Source organism: Phoenix dactylifera, unplaced genomic scaffold, assembly GCF_009389715.1.
Source record: "Phoenix dactylifera cultivar Barhee BC4 unplaced genomic scaffold, palm_55x_up_171113_PBpolish2nd_filt_p 000563F, whole genome shotgun sequence".
Taxonomy (NCBI): Eukaryota; Viridiplantae; Streptophyta; class Magnoliopsida; order Arecales; family Arecaceae; genus Phoenix; species Phoenix dactylifera.
In genome coordinates, this window is record NW_024067968.1 from 143877 (window position 1) to 161156 (window position 17280).

Here is a 17280-nt window from a genome sequence, read left to right on the forward strand (position 1 = left end):
TTTAAGATAAAAATAAAAAGAAGAATCCCATATCTTTCATCAGGAATAAAGGGGTCTCAGACAGTGAAACTAATCCAGTTAAACCATAAGTTCGAGCTGCTCGTTTTCCAATTTTCCCGTATCTATCCTAAAGTGTCCACTTCACGTTCATTTAAATGAAAGAGTATGGGCAAGCATTAGAGCAAGCAAGTGAAATCTAAATAAGTACGTATATTTGAATTATCTCATACATCTAGCTGCAAGTGCAGAGGACCTTAAGGTTGACCTCTGCTAGGCAAGCTTTTCTATACTGCACTTAATATTCCAGTTTTTCTTTATCTACTGGATTTCTTTTTTTCAGCAAACTGCATTGCATTTAGTTGCTGTGGTTTTAATTTTGAATTGTAGCAACAACCACACTGCAATAAAAAACACTTATACCATGCATTACATGATAACAAAAATCATTTATACCATGCATTACATGATGCTAGGTATACTTTAAACATTACTTTTACAAACATTTACGACTATCAACGGCCTGTCAAAGGGAACAGATTCCATAGCTGAGAAGGGAGACATGGTTAACAGTGAACTATCTGACATGCCAATGTCAACAAAACCTTCCTCTCCCACAGCTGAAATTTCGCCATTCCAATCATCTTCAGATATCTCTGGAAGGGGAGCCTCGCGTTCCAGTATTAGGATCACCAGCCGCATAGGAGGCCTAGAACTGGATTTGGGGTGTGAGCAAAGGAGGCCAAGCTTTAGCACCATCTCCATCTCTTCGGCAATATATTCATTCCCCAAGTTAGGATCCCTTGCCTCCAAAATAGTCCCTACCTTCCAACACTCCAGAACTTTATCTACCAACACCATCTCTTGTTCTGATGCTCTTATCTCTATTGATCATATAGTCTTGCCAGGCCAAAATCACCTAGTCTTCCAGTTATCTGATCATCTAGCAGGATGTTGCTGGCCTTGATATCTCTGTGAACAACCACCTTCTCCCATCCTTCGTGCAAATAATAAAGCGCGGAAGCTACACCTTTGATTATTTAGAATCTTTGTCCCCAACTGAGCATCGACTTAGGTTGGTTAATTAGGTTCTTGTTCAAACTAGAATTGGGCATGAATTTATAGACCAACAAGAGCTCCCTTTTTCTCCTGCAATAACCAAGGAGCTGTACCAAGTTCCGGTGACGCAAGCGGCCGATGCTAACAATCTCTGCTATGAACTCTCTCATACCTGTCTTGATTCGTGCGAGACCTGCTTGACTGCAACTTGGATGCCCGTGTTTGGCAGCACACCACTGTAGACCTTACCAAAACCTCCAGCTCCCAAGAGATGCTGGTCTCTGAAGCCCTTGGTGGCCAAGAATAGGTCCTTGTAGCAGAACCTCTGCGGTCCATATTCTAACTCCCAATCTTCAAACACCTCTCTGAATTTAATCCTACTATTCACAAGAAGGATTATGCCAATTGTTATTATTAACAAAAAAAGTATTGCCAAGATTATCAGCAACCCAATTGTGAGATACTGGGCTGAAGTCGGCTGGGGCTGCCAACTTCAGCCCAACGCCCCTTTTGGAAGGGGCAGAGAAGGGGATCGCGTTTGCGATCCCCCTCCACCTTCTCCGAGCGCGACAGGAGAGGAGGCGCCGCGGACAATCCGCGGCAGCCCCGCGGCCATTTTGTGGCCGCTCCGCATCCGCACGAGCGGCCGCTGATCACGGCCGCCGCGAGAATCATGGCGGTCCACCGTTCGAATTGGGGGCCTATTAAAAACCCCCCATTCTTCTTCCTCTGTGATTGCTCCACCACCGACCCTCTCCTCCCTCTTCTCTCTTCTTCTCCGGTGACCGCATGCACCACTCCAATCAAGTTCCACCACCCCGGGAGCCTAGCTCCTTTGATTCTCTTAGTCCCCTATTTTTCGATCTAGTTTGGCCATTGGAAACCCCACCGCCGTCGCCGCGGCTAACTGTCGGATCGAGCCACCTGCGGCCGGGATCCGCTGCCTCCGTCGACCGCCGGTAAGCCCTCTTCCCTTTTTGCTCTTTCATCTAGCTGGAACATGCTTGATTTCCTTTCCTTTGCTTTGGCCCCAAACTGAGATCACTCGGTTTTCCCTCGACGCCCATCGCCGCAGAAGCCGCCGGCTGCCACTGCAGTCGGCCGGCCGTCGGCCGGGCAACAGCCCCCGGCCGCCTTGGCTGACCCCCCCCCCCCAGCCGACCCCTTCTTCTTCCTCTCCCGTTCTCCCATCTCCCCTGTTCATGGGGAGCTCGGTGAAGAAGGAGGCCACTGTGGGCCGTGAGTAGAATGATGGGCCGATGGGCCCTATTCCATTGCAGGCCCAACTTGGGCCCAGTCCAGTCCGGTTGGGCCCAGTTGGGTAGTACTCTTGTGGGCCCAACTTGGGTCCAGTTCAGATCTGAACCCGAAATCCAAAATTTGGAACATGAAATCTGAAATCCGAACCCAAAACCCAATAGTATTATTTTTGATTTTTGCTTAGCTCTGAAATTAACAAAAAAATTAATTAAATTTAAATAGGTGAACTTGATTCGCCTACTTGAAGTAGGAGTTAGGCGAGAAGAGGTAAGTAACTTAATACCTCAAGTGTGATTTCCAAATTATTTGATAAACTGATTAAGTTTTGACATATGTTTTGTATCCAGTAAAATGGGTCAGGCATGTTAAATTTTATTTGAAAATCAGGTTATATGCTCTGAAATCCGTGAAATTTGAATGGACAGTTTATGAAATTTATTTTTTATATATATGCATTCTCAGCATGGCTATGTTATGTTCTATTCTGTTCTGGCCCCGCCAATGGAAATTATACGTTGGATCTGTCGACTTGTAATCTGTGAGGAACCAGTTTCGACACCGCGCCACTGGTGATTAGAATAGTGGTTTCTGGAGACCGGCTGCCATCGGTGGGTAAATATAGTGGATTTGGCACTTTTGTGCAATACCGGCTGCCATTGATGGATAAATATAGTGGATTTGGCATCTTGTGCAACCCATGCCACTGGGTTACGTGGTCGTAGCCTATTATGTTGAGATTCTGGTATCAGAGTTTTTTTTTTGAAAAATGATAATAAGTTTTGAAAACAGTAAAATGATGTTATTTATGATTTATCCCAATCATTATTCTGTATTTTGATCTGATATGCTCTGACCCCACTTCGGGATATTTTGTTACTTACTTGGCTAGTGTAGCTCATTATCTTATTTTCTCTGTTTTTTAGATCCAGAGATTTGATTGCACGGAATTGGGGAGTGCGTTAGATTTTTCGATGATTCCTTCAGTTATTGGTCCTTTAGTTAGATTGATTAGAGTATTTGACTTACATTAGCAAATGTTATTTAAACTTTTGTAAGACTGTTTTTGAATGACTTTAATTATTTATGTCAATTTTAAGCATATGTGATTAATCCTTAAATAAATTTTGAACATCTGTATTTGCTCCGATATATTCCGATGCCTTGCACATTTGTGCGGCCCGCCGTGTGGGCGTGCGGCGTCTACCGCACCTCGAGCTCGGGGCGTGACAGATTTGGTGGTATCAGAGCTCAGGTTTCAGATTTCTAGGGATTGTGTTTGAAATAGTCAGATGGAGCTTAAGTTTTAGGATCTTTAGAATTCATCGGCAAGTTTGAGAGATGGGTAGACATTAGGCCATTAGACGAAGGTATTTATTTGCTTTTGTTATTGATAAATTTATGTTATTTTATCAGAATTTTGAAATGCTAAAATGCAACCTAATTATGGTCGTAATCGAAGTGTGAATAAGCTATTTCGAGAGTTTTCTTGGTAGAGCAATTTGTATTTCAAGTTATGATTAACTAGATTTTGACTAAATTAAGTGAAGGAATATTAATCATGGGATATTATCGTGCAATGTAATTTTTTTGGAAGTTCAACTTGATATCAGATATTGTGGATATTACTTCTAGTTTGAAGTTAATTATTTGGTGGCAAGTTAAGTTTCATTCATTGGAAGTTGTCTAATGTTTGAACTAGGAGAGATTTTATGATATTCTTCGAGGTTAAAATATGTAGATGGATCAAACATGAAATTGATATATATAAGTAAAATATATTTAAGGATGAGACTCAAGAGTTCTTCTTTGGCTCTACTTGGGACTTGAAATTTTATATCTTTTTGTTTTACAATTAAGATTGGTATTTTGATGGAAAGTCAATTAGTATGTCTTGAGAATATTAGAGTATTAAAATTTTTTTGGGTTGGTCGAAAATAGGACCTTTTTGATTTGGAAAAGTTCTTGATGGTTTTTCTTGTTAATGAAAAATTTCGTTGGAAAGTATAGTGTTTTTTATTTTGATCGATATGGATATCATTGTGTTATTAGTAGATTCTCTAAGTCTAGTAGATTTATAAGATCCCAAAATGTTTGCTGTATTGCAAATAAAAATATTTTACTTATTTGAGGAGTTGATCTGAATGTAAAATCATAGAGCTTATATCTTGGTAGAATTTCTTGTAAATCTTTGAACCAGATTATTGGATTCTTGTGAGTTAAATATTTATAAATCAAGGCCATGAGTTGATTATGAATTTTGTATCACCATATGAGAAATGCAAGTGGGATATCATGAGACGCCTAAATGAGTTTAGCCTAAAAGAAAATATTCATGATGATTGAGTAAGCTCGTGAGTAAGTTAATCTAGAATCTTTTAATCGAAGCTTGGAATAAATATCAACTTATATAATGGAATTGTCAAGGGACACTAGAATTGGCTTAGTTCAAATTTGGATCTAGAATATGATTGCTTGATTATATGATGGTACAACTACGGCAACTATCTCGAGGGTTAATCATGACATAGTGTACTTGGGAAGCAAGAATAAAATTTTGCTTGGATATTATATATATATATAATGTTGATGATCTGGGATCATTAAGAAATTTTGAAAAATATTGCTCAGAGTTGCACAATGAAAGCATGGTGGACTGAGTTATTTTAAATTGGATAAAAATACTGACTGTGTTTTGGTAACATGTTATGATGAAAGACTATGTTGTTCAATAATGAAAGATTTTGTTAATAAGGGAAGGTGAATACTATTGATTCTCAGGTCAATCATGATATTGTGAGATACGGAGCTGAAGTCGGCAGCCCCAGCCGACTTCAGCCCCATTCCCCTTTTGGAAGGGGCCAGAGCAGGGGATCGGAGACGCGATCCCCTCCGGCTTCTTCGGGCGCAGCGAGAGCGGGGCGCCACGGGCGTTATACGGCAGCCCTGCGGTTGTTCTGCGGCCACCCCACGGCCGCACGAGCGGCCATTGATTTCGCCCCACCGCTGCGATTTTCGCGGCGGAGAGCCGTTGAAATGGGGTTATAAAATCCCCTTTCCTCCTTCTTGGATCCTCCACCGAGCACCTTCTCTCCTCCCCCCTCTCTTCCCTGCTTCTCCTTCTTCTCCGGTGACCGCGTGCGCCACTTCAATCGAGTTCAGCCACCCCGGGTGCCAAGCTCCTTTGATTTTCTTATTCCCCTATTTTTCGATCTAGTTTGGCCGTTGGAAACCCACCGCCGCTGCCGCTGCTAGCTGCCGGATCGAGCCACTTGTGGCCGGGATCCGCCGCCTCCGTCGACCGCCGATAAGCCCCTTCTTTTTCTCTTTATTCCGTTGCTAAACCTCCTCGAGTTCTTCCCTTTGTTTTGGCCCCAAACCGAGACCATGCTTGGTTGTCTTCACGCCGGGAGCCGCAGCGGCCGCCGGCCGCCACTGCAATGGCTGACCGTCGACCGAGCGATGGCCCCTGGCCACCTAGGTCGGCCACCCCATCTCCCCTGTCCATGGGGAGCTTGTTGAGGAAGGAGGCCCACTGTGGGCCGTGAGCACTATGATGGGCCGTTGGGCCATGTCCACTGCAGGCCCAACTTGGGCCCAGTCCAGTCCGGTTGGGCCCAGTTGGGCAGTACCCTTATCGGCAAACTTGGGCCCAGTTCAGATCCAAGCCTGGAACCCAAACTCGAACCCGAAATCCGAACCCATTTGGCCAATAAATGAAATTTTGCAGTTAAGCCCTTGGCAGTATATTATTTCACAAAAGGGTCTTCTGTAATTTATGTTTGATCCCTATAAGAAAAATTTATTACATAAAGATCCTCAAATATATTTATTTAGTCCCTTCACTCAAGTTTTATTATAGAACAGTACCCTGTAATTAAGTATTAGTCCCTGCAATGAATTTTATTGCATAATTGATCCTTTTAGAGGCCAACCTTGGGGGCCTTATTGGGTCGGGTCTATGCAGGCCCATTGGGTCGTGTCCGATATGGGCCCTATCGGGCCATGCCCATTATGGTCCAACTTTGGGCCCTGTTGGGCTGTGTCCAATAGTATTATTTTTGTATTTTGCTTAGTTCTGAAATTAACAAGGAATTAATTAAATTTAAACAGGCGAACCTAATCCTCCTATCTGAAGTAGGGATTAAGCGAGAAGAGGTAAGTAACTTAATGCTTTAAAGTGTATTTTTCTAAATTATTTGGTAAAATAATTATTAGTGGATTAAATTTCGAAATATGTTTTGTATTTGGTAAAATGGGTCTGGCATGTTAAATTTTATTTGAAAATTATGCTCTGAAATTCATAAATTATGATTGGGCAATTTATGAAATCTGTTTATATATATATGCATTCTCAGCATGGCTATGATCTGTTCTGTTCTGTTCTGGCCCCGCCAATGGGGATTATACGTTGGACCTGTCGACTTGTAATCTGTGAGGAACCGCACACCGCGCCATCGGTGATTAGAATAGTGGTTTCTAAACACCGGCTGCCATCGGTGGGTAAATATAGTGGATTTGGCACTTTTGTGCAACACCGGCTGCCATCGATGGATAAAAATAGTGGATTTTGTACTTTGTGCAACCCATGCCACTGGGGTACGTAGCCGTAACCTATTATGTTGAGATTATAATATCAGAGTTTTGTAAAAATGATAATAAGTTTTGAAAAGAGAAAAATGATATTATTTGTGATTTATTTCCAGTCATTATTTTGTATTTTGATCTGATATGCTTTGACCCCACTCTGGGGTATTTTATTGCTTACTGGGCTAGTGTAGCTCATTATTCTATTTTCTCTACTTTTTAGATCCAGAGGCTTGATCTCACGGGATTGAGGAGTGCGCTAGATTTTCCGATGATTTCTTCAGTTATTGATCCTTTAGTTAGATTGATTAGAGTATTTGACTTACGTCAGCATATGTTATTTGAAATTTTGTAAGACTGCTTTTAAACAACTTAAATATTTATGTCAGTTTTAAACATCTGTGATTGCTTTGATATGATCTGCTGCCTTGCACGCCCGTGCGGCCCGCCGTGCGGGCGTGCGGCGTCTGCCGCGCCTCGGCTCGGGGCGTGACAGATTTGGTGGTATCAGAGCTCAGATTTCAGATTTCTAGGGATTGTGTTTGAAATAGTCAGATGGAGCTTAGGTTCTATGATCTTTAGGATTCGTCGGAAAGTTTGAGAGATGGGTAGACATTAGGCCATTAGACAAAGGTATTTATTTGCTTTTGCTATTAATAAAATTATGTTATTTTATCAGTAATTTTGAAATGCTAAAATTAGAATGCAACCTAATTATGGTCGTAACCGAAGTGTGAATAAACTATTTTGAGAGAGTTTTCTTGATGGAATAATTTGTATTTCAGGTTATGATTAAATAAGATTTTGATAAAATTAAGTAAAGGAATATTAACAATGGAATATTATCATGCATTATCAATTATTAGTTTGGAAGTTTAACTTGATATGGGGTACTATGATGTTACTTCTAGCTTGAAGTTAATTGATTCGGTGGCATGTTAAGGTTCACATATAAAGTGTTGATTTAAGGTCTTTTAACTTATTGGAGCTTTGAGAAAATTTTTCTGGATGTTTTTACCTATAGGAGTTGACTTGAAATTGTCTACTTGAATTGATAAGAAAATTAAGATTCAATTCATTTTGAATTATAGTTATTGGCCTATATGACGGTTTTGAATGTATCCGTTGACAAGGATAATTCTAGATAGATGTGCTCAAAGTAAAATCATAGAGCTTATATCTTGGTGGAGTTTCTTGCAAATCTTTGAACTAGATTATTAGATTTTTGTGAGTTAAATATTTATAAATCAAGGCCATGAGTTGATTATGGATTTTGTATCACCATATGAGAAATGCAAGTGGGATTTCATGAGAGGCCCAAATAAGTTTAGCCTAAAAGAAAAAAAAATTGGGATGATTGAGTAGGCTCCTGAGTAAGTTAATCTAGAATTTTTTAATTATCGAAGCTTAGAATAAATATCAACTTGTATAATGGAATTGTCAAGGAAAACTAGAATTGGTTTAGTTCAAATTTGGATCTAGAATATGATTACTTGATCATATGATGATATAAATACGACAACCATCTCAAGGGTTAATCATGACCTAGTGTACTTGGGAAGCAAGGATAAAATTTTGCTTAGATATTAAAAAAAAAAATGTTGATGATCTGGGATCATTAAGAAATTTTGGAGAATATTGATCAGAGTTGCGTAGCGAAAGTAGGTTGGACTGATTAAATTTAAACTGGCCAAAAATATTGACTATTTTTTTTTGGTAACATGTTATGATGAAACACTATGTTGTTCAATAATGAATGATTTTGTTAATAAGAGAAGGTGAATACTATTGATTCTCTGGTGAATCATGATATGATTATGTTATCTCTTGGATAGACTTTGCTATTTTGATATGCTAAGAAAATAATAATAATAATAATAATAATAATAATAATAATAATAATAATAATTTGAGCGTATTATAACTCGGGTTAGTTAATTGTTGACCAAATATGGTCTAATTTGTTAAGCATCGGATTAAGCCATGCATTATTTGCTCCCATCTTATGATTTATAAGTTTAAGTTAAAAGCTTTGTGGCATATTGAATCATGGTATCAATACTTTGCCTTCTCAGATTTGCTTTTGTGATTTGATGCAAATCATTTTTTAGATAGACCTTTGCTATCTAATAATCATCAGTACATGTTCATTTTGTGAATCATATTCTTAGCAATATAATGATTTGACTCTAAGGTTGGTCATTATTCTTTGAGGGATCAGCATACTACCATGATAAGTATATGAGATCTATTTCATTTCAAGTTCTATCCCAAACACAACTAATTTTAATCAATTCTGTTGCGAATCGATCCTAATCCGATCTCGAGTGAATATGCATCAAGATGATAATTTTAGTATGAGATTTTAGTTAGTCGCTTATCTAGTGCTAATCTTACAAGTTTATATGAAATATTTGATAATTGATCCAAAGTTATCTATCACACTGCTTTTTATCAAGAAGAATGAGATCTTGGATTTATATTATCCAATAAGTTGAGCATCTTTAAATTTGAAAGGCATAGATCTCTCAAATTTCGAGGATGAAATTTTTTTAAGGGAGAGAGAATGTGAGATACGGGCTGCCGACTTCAGCCCCATTCCCCTTTTGGAAGGGGCCAGAGCAGGGGATCGCAGACGCGATCCCCTTCGGCTTCTTCGGGCGCAGCGAGAGCGGGGCGCTGCGGGCGTTATGCGGCAGCCCTGCGGTTGTTCCGCGGCCACCCCACGGCCGCACGAGCGGCCGTTGATTTCGCCCCACCGCCGCAATTTTCGCGGCGGAGAGCCGTTGAAATGGGGTTATAAAACCCCATTTCCTCCTCCTTGGATCCTCCACCGAGCACCTTCTCTCTCCCCCCCTCTCTTCCCTGCTTCTCCTTCTTCTCTGGTGACCGCGTGCGCCACTTCAATCGAGTTCAGCCACCCCGGGAGCCAAGCTCCTTTGATTTTCTTATTCCCCTGTTTTTCGATCTAGTTTAGCCGTTGGAAACCCCACCGCCGTTGCCGCTGCTAGCTGCCGGATCGAGCCACTTGTGGCCGGGATCCGCCGCCTCCGTCGACCGCCGGTAAGCCCCTTCTTTTTCTCTTTATTCCGTTGCTAAACCTCCTCGAGTTCTTCCCTTTGTATTGGCCCCAAACCGAGACCATGCTCGGTTGTCTTCACGCCGGGAGCCGCAGCGGCCGACGGCCGCCACTGCAATGGCTGACCGTCGACCGAGCGACGGCCCCTGGCCACCTAGGTCAGCCACCCCGCCGGATCTCCCTTCCCTCTTCCCCTTCCCCTCCCGTTCTTCCATCTCCCCTGTCCATGGGGAGCTTGTTGAGGATGGAGGCCCACTGTGGGCCGTGAGCACTATGATGGGCCGTTGGGCCATGTCCACTGCAGGCCCAACTTGGGCCCAGTCCAGTCCGTTTGGGCCCAGTTGGGCAGTACCCTTATGGGCAAACTTGGGCCCAATTCAGATCCAAGCCTGGAACCTAAACCCGAACCCGAAACTCGAACCCATTTGGCCAATAAATGAAATTTTGCAGTTAAGCCCTTGGCAATATATTATTTTACAAAAGGGTCTTCTGTAATTTATGTTTGATCCCTAAAGAAAGATTTATTACATAAAGATCCTCAAATATATTTATTTAGTCCCTTCACTCAAGTTTTATTATAGAACAGTACCCTGTAATTAAGTATTAGTCCCTGCAATGAATTTTATTGCATAAATGATCCTTTTAGAGGCCAACCTTGGGGGCCCTATTGGGTCGGGTCTATGCAGGCCTATTGGGTCATGTCCGATATGGGCCCTATCGGGCCATGCCCATTATGGGCCAACTCTGGGCCCTGTTGGGCTGTGTCCAATAGTATTATTTTTGTATTTTGCTTAGTTCTGAAATTAACAAGAAATTAATTAAATTTAAACAGGTGAACCTGATCCTCCTATCTGAAGTAGGGATTAAGCGAGAAGAGGTAAGTAACTTAATGCTTCAAAGTGCATTTTTCTAAATTATTTGGTAAGATAATTATTAGTGGATTAAATTTCGAAATATATTTTGTATTTGGTAAAATGGATCTGGCATGTTAAATTTTATTTGAAAATTATGCTCTGAAATTCATAAATTATGATTGGGCAATTTATGAAATCTGTTTATATATATATGCATTCTCAGCATGGCTATGATCTATTCTGTTCTGTTCTGGCCCCGCCAATGGGGATTATATGTTGGACCTGTCGACTTGTAGTCTGTGAGGAATCGGTTTCGACACCGCGCCATTGGTGATTAGAATAGTGGTTTCTGGACACCGGCTGCCATCGGTGGGTAAATATAGTGGATTTGGCACTTTGTGCAACCCATGCCACTGGGGTACGTGGCCGTAGCCTATTATGTTGAGATTATGATATCAGAGTTTTGTAAAAATGATAATAAGTTTTGAAAAGAGAAAAATAATATTATTTGTGATTTATTTTCAGTCATTATTTTGTATTTTGATCTGATATGCTTTGACCCCACTTTAGGGTATTTTGTTGCTTACTGGGCTAGTGTAGCTCATTATTCTGTTTTCTCCACTTTTCAGATCCAGAGGCTTGATCTCACGGGATTGAGGAGTGCGCTAGATTTTCTGACGATTTCTTCAGTTATTGATCCTTTAGTTAGATTGATTAGAGTATTTGACTTACGTCAGCATATGTTATTTGAAATTTTGTAAGACTGCTTTTGAACAACTTAAATATTTATGTCAGTTTTAAACATCTGTGATTGCTTTGATATGATCTGCTACCTTGCACGCCTGTGCAGCCCGCCGTGCGGGCGTGCGGCGTCTGCCGCGCCTCGGGCTCGGGGCGTGACAGATATGATTATGTTATCTCTCGGATAGACTTTGCTATTTTTGGGTATGTTAAGAAAAATTTGAGTATATTATGACCAGGATTGGTTGATTGTTGATTAAATACAGTCTATTTTGTTAAGTATCTAAATAAACTATGCATTATTTGCTCCCATCTTATGATTTATAAGTTTAAGTTAAAAGCTTTGTGGCATATTGAATCATGGTATCAATACTTTGTCTTCTCAGACTTGCTCTTGTGATTTGATGCAAATCATTTTTGAGATAGATTGTTGCTATCTAATGATCATCAGTACATGTTTATTTTGTGAATTACATTACTAGCCATATAATGATTTGACTCTAAGGTTAATGATTTGACTCTAAGGTTGGTCATTATCCTTTGAGGGATCAGCACACTACTATAATAAGTATATGAGATCTATTTCATTTCAAGTTCTATCCCAAACGCAACTAATTCTAATCAATCCTGTTGTGAATCGATCCTGATTTGATCTCGAGTGAACATGCATCAAGATGATAATTTCAATCTTAGATTTTAGTTAGTTACTTATCTAGTATTAATCTTGCAAGTTTTATGAAATTTTTGATTGTTGATCCAAAGTTATCTATCACACTGATTTCGACCAAGAAGAATGAGATCTTGGATTTATATTACTCAATGGGCTAAGCATCTTTAAATTTGAAAAGCCTAGATCTCTCAAATTTTGAGGACGAAATTTTCTTAAGAGGAGAGAATGTGAGATACTGGGCTAAAGTGGGCAGCCCCAGCCAACTTCAGCCCAACGCCCCTTTTGGAAGGGGCAGAGCAGGGGATCGCAAACGTGATCCCCCTCCGCCTTCTCCGGGGGCGATGGGAGCGGAGGCACCGCGGACAATCCTCAGCAGCCCCGCAGTCGTTTTGTGGCCGCTCCGCGTCCGCACGAGCGGCCACTGATCACGGCCGCCGCGAGAATCATGGCGTTCAACCGTTCGAATTGGGGGCCTATTAAAAACCCCCCATTCTTCTTCCTCTGTGATTGCTCCACCACCGACCCTCTCCTCCCTCTTTTCCCTTCTTCTTTGGTGACCGCATGCACCACTTTAATCAAGTTCAGCCACCCTAGGAGCCTAGCTCCTTTGATTCTCTTAGTCTCCTGTTTTTCGATCTAGTTTGGCCGTTGGAAACCCCATCGCCGTCGCCGTGGCTAGCTACCGGATCGAGCTACTTGTGGCCGGGATCCGCCGCCTCCGTCGACCGCCGGTACCTCTTCCCTTTTTGCTCTTCCATCTAGCTGGAACATGCTTGATTTCCTTTCCTTTGCTTTGGCCCCAAACCGAGATCACTCGGTTTTCGCTCGACGCCCGTCGCCGCAGAAGCCCCCGGCCGCCACTGCAGTCGGCCGGCCGTCGGCCGGGCAACAGCCCTCGGCCGCCTTGGCTGACCTCCCCCCAGCCGATCCCTTCTTCTTCCTCTCTCGTTCTCCCATCTCCCCTGTTCATGGGGAGCTCGGTGAAGAAGAAGGACACTGTGGGCCGTGAGTAGAATGATGGGCCGATGGGCCTTATTCCATTGCAGGCCCAACTTGGGCCCAGTCCAGTCCGGTTGGGCCTAGTTGGGTAGTACCCTTGTGGGCCCAACTTGGGCCCAGTTTAGATCCGAACGCGGAACCCGAAATCTGGAACACGAAACCCGAAACCCGAACTCAAAATCCAATAGTATTATTTTTGATTTTTGCTTAGCTCTGAAATTAACAAAGAAATTAATTAAATTTAAATAGGTGAACCTAATCCGCCTACCTGAAGTAGGAGTGAAGCGAGAAGAGGTAAGTAACTTAATACCTTAAGTGTGATTTCCAAATTATTTGATAAACTGATTAAGTTTTGACATATATTTTGTATCTAGTAAAATGGGTCAGGCATGTTAAATTTTATTTGAAAATCAGGTTATTTGCTCTGAAATCCGTGAAATTTGAATTGACAGTTTATGAAATTTATTTTTTATATATATATGCATTCTCAGCACGGCTATGTTCTGTTCTATTCTGTTCTGGCCCCGCCAATAAGGATTATACGTTGGACCTGTCGACTTGTAATATGTGAGGAACAGGTTTCGACACCGCGCCACCGGTGATTAGAATAATGGTTTCTGGGCCCCGATTGCTATCGGTGGATAAATATAGTGGATTTAACACTTTTGTACAACACCGGCTGCCATCGGTGGATAAATATAGTGGATTTGGCACCTTGTGCAATCCATGCCACTAGGTTACATGGCCGTAGCCTATTATGCTAAAATTCTGGTATCATAGTTTTTTTTAGAAAAATGATAATAAGTTTTGAAAACAGTAAAACGATGTTATTTATGATTTATCCCAGTCATTATTCTGTATTTTGATCTGATATGCTCTGACCTCACTTTGGGGTATTTTGTTATTTACTGGGCTAGTGTAGCTCATTATCTTATTTTCTCTATTTTTCAGATCCAGAGATTTGATCGCACGGGATTGGGGAATGCGTTAGATTTTCCGATGATTCCTTCAGTTATTGGTCCTTTAGTTAGATTGATTAGAGTATTTGATTTACGTCAACATATGTTATTTGAAATTTTGTAAGACTGCTTTTGAATGACTTTAATTATTTATGTCAATTTTAAGTATCTGTGATTAATCCTTAAATAAGTTTTGAACATCTGTATTTGCTCCGATATGCTCCGATGCCTTGCACGCCTATGCGGCCCGCTATGCTGGCGTGCGGCGTCTGCCGCGCCTCGGGCTCGAGGCGTGACACCAATCTTCCTAGACTCTAAGCTCGATTTAGTCCCTGTGTGAGGGAGGGATGGAAGACGTGAGAGATCTAGTGCTCGGGCCCTTCCATTCAACTTAAAGCTCCAGCCCAGAATGTAATGAGATGCGATGAATGGTTCTACCGAAGAAGAAAATCCAACATACATAGAGTCTGAGATCAAAGAAGAGAGATTCACATTTGAAGACAAGCGTGGAACACCTGGTTTGGCTACATCAATTGGTGCCAACGTTACATTAAGCAGTCCATCCAAGTGACTGTATTCTATCCAGGCCTGTATTGGTTTGCCACTGACAAGGCCCAGGTTCTTGAACCCACCTCCGTCATCGTTTGTGTAATAAGCTGCATGCGAGGAGCTAATAGACTTTGGACTGTTAACATCAATTCCAACATGATTATTGTCAATATCGTCAAATTCAGGGTTCATGTTTGAATCGAACTCGATGGCCACAATTTGGTTTGAAGAATATGAATTGCTTGAATTGAAAAGTCCCAGGAATTGACTAGGTAAGGCATAAGATAGATCTGCCGATTGTGCAAGAACGAACGCAATTCCATGGCCAAACAAGTCTTCATACTTGGGGATCATTGCAAAGATGAAAGAAGTTGAGAAGGAGAGGGCTTTACCAGTTGTCGAATTCTTAAAACGGATGGGAGTTGGGAGAAAGGCGTGGCCCTTGGCTGGCTGTCTAGTGTCAGTGAGCATTAGGAGGCCATTGGGTGTGATCTCTGCGATGCCATCTAGCCGCAGTTTGGCAGCACCGAATCCATTGTAAGTAAAATCTTCATCTTCTGCTGATGCTGTAGCGAGTGTGAGGATGAGAAAGAAGAACATGTTCTTTGGAAACATGGCTTGGGTCTAACTTTACAGGCCTTCTACAGTATAAGAGATTCCTTCTCTGGTTTTGATGTTAATAACATAGAAGTGCCATTGATTTCCCAAGCCTATCCACTTCATGTCCCATAAATGCTTGGAAAATTGGGAGAGAAACAAGTAGTCATGGGCCCATGCCATGACTAAAAGCTTTTATTTTTTTTTGGTACGTCAATGACTAGAAGTCTTTGCTTGCAATATATATAGTTGGCGCTTGGAAAGTTGGGCGAGGAAGGAAAGTAGTGAAGGCCCATGTGTTGACTATTTTTTTTGGGAGGTTGAAAGATGACTTAGAAGACTTTGCTTGCAATGTATAGTTGGCCACATCCATGATGAAACAAGCTATGAAGCAACGCCACATTCCCCATTTCATTCCTCGTCTGAGATGGTGCTGATATAATAACCAAGCATCGTAACTTGCACCAATTCCCTCCTGCCATGTTGGACGCAAAATGGAGCATTGGTGCAGCGTAGCATTGTTCTTGATTTAGTCATCCTTAAGTGACGTCGGACCCACTGTTCTTTCATCGCTAGAAGTGGGTCGTTGATTTTAAGATAATATAGCTTCCCTTTTCGCAGGGGAACAATCATAGCCTATGCGTGCTTTGAATTTTCTCTCCTCTTTTTCTTCCATGCAGCTGTCATCTCTATTGTGTCTCACAGAAAATTCCGGGATGCGGGTCCATAAATGTGTGCCTCTCTTGTCCGCAGTGGGGAAATAAAGACAAAAAAAGAGTCAAGGGAAAAATATATTTATTTTCTATATGGAGCAATAGTAAGAAGCCAATTAATTTTCTAAGTGCTTGGATTTTGACTGCCTATTATACTACACGCAATACATTGAGAGTCCGTAACATTCAATATGAGACCCAACCTCGCATTGGACGGGCCTGGCCCATTGATCGGCTTGGACTAGAAAAACGAGCCCAGGGGAATGGCATGCACGTTGCACATACGGGAGAAGTGGAAGACTCTTGATGGAAAGCTTTTTTTCTGTTGAGTCTAGAAAGAAGCCAGAGTCCAAGGCCTGCTAGGAACCCTAGAACTTTTCTATAAAAAGGAACCACCCCATCCTCCCTCTGTGACCCTCCCCAATGAGCACTGCACCTTATCCTCTCTTTTCATCCTTTTTCTCCCCTTCAAATTCACTAATTCATAGCACTATGCCCATTGGATCAAGATAGAAGAAGCTTGTCAAAGCCAAGGTATGGCCCCAACCTTTCTTCTCTTCGTTTCCCCCTACTTTCTAACTGCCAATCGAGAAATCCACCAGAAAATTGATTAGAAAATATCTCCTATTTGGCCTAAACTTTTTTTCCTTTTCTTCGACATCTCTGTCACCAATGTTCATCGTAGAGGACCTTACCCTCTACCCTACATCGGCTCCTAGCCGAAGCCAGAGACCTAGCCACCAGTGAGCGAGGTGAGACCTGAAAAAGATCGAGCAAAGGGCCACCTATTTGGCCCTATTTTTGACTAATTTTCGTGCCTCTCGCCGGCCGATTGCTGCAACCGGCCAATTGCCACCACTAATCGCTCTTTCTTTTCTGCTGCTGTCGAGCACTCTCCATCGCCTGCTGCCAAGTCATCGGACCACCACCTAAGCTAAGATCCACCCACCCTTCTTCTTCCCTATTTTGCCAAAGAAGAAAAAGAAAAAAAATGAAAAAAAAGACACAGAAGACCCATCCCTCTCTTTCTCTCTTTTCTTTCTCTGTTTTCTCCCTCTTTTTCTCTCTAGGAAGGTACATGGATGCCAATGAAGGGTCCCAGCATTCTTGGTGGACCCCTAGTCGACCCTTGGAAAATCGGGCCCTAATCGGCCTAGTGGCCAGCCGCGTATCAGCTTCCAACAACCTCGGTCTCTCCTTCCTATTCTAAGAGAGGTAA

The 17280-nt window shown here is 41.9% G+C and overlaps 1 pseudogene; it reads right to left on the reverse strand.

Annotated features, from left to right (window-relative positions):
- Window positions 1–399: 399 nt before the first annotated feature.
- Window positions 400–15436, reverse strand: LOC108510866 (annotated as a pseudogene).
- Window positions 15437–17280: the final 1844 nt, after the last annotated feature.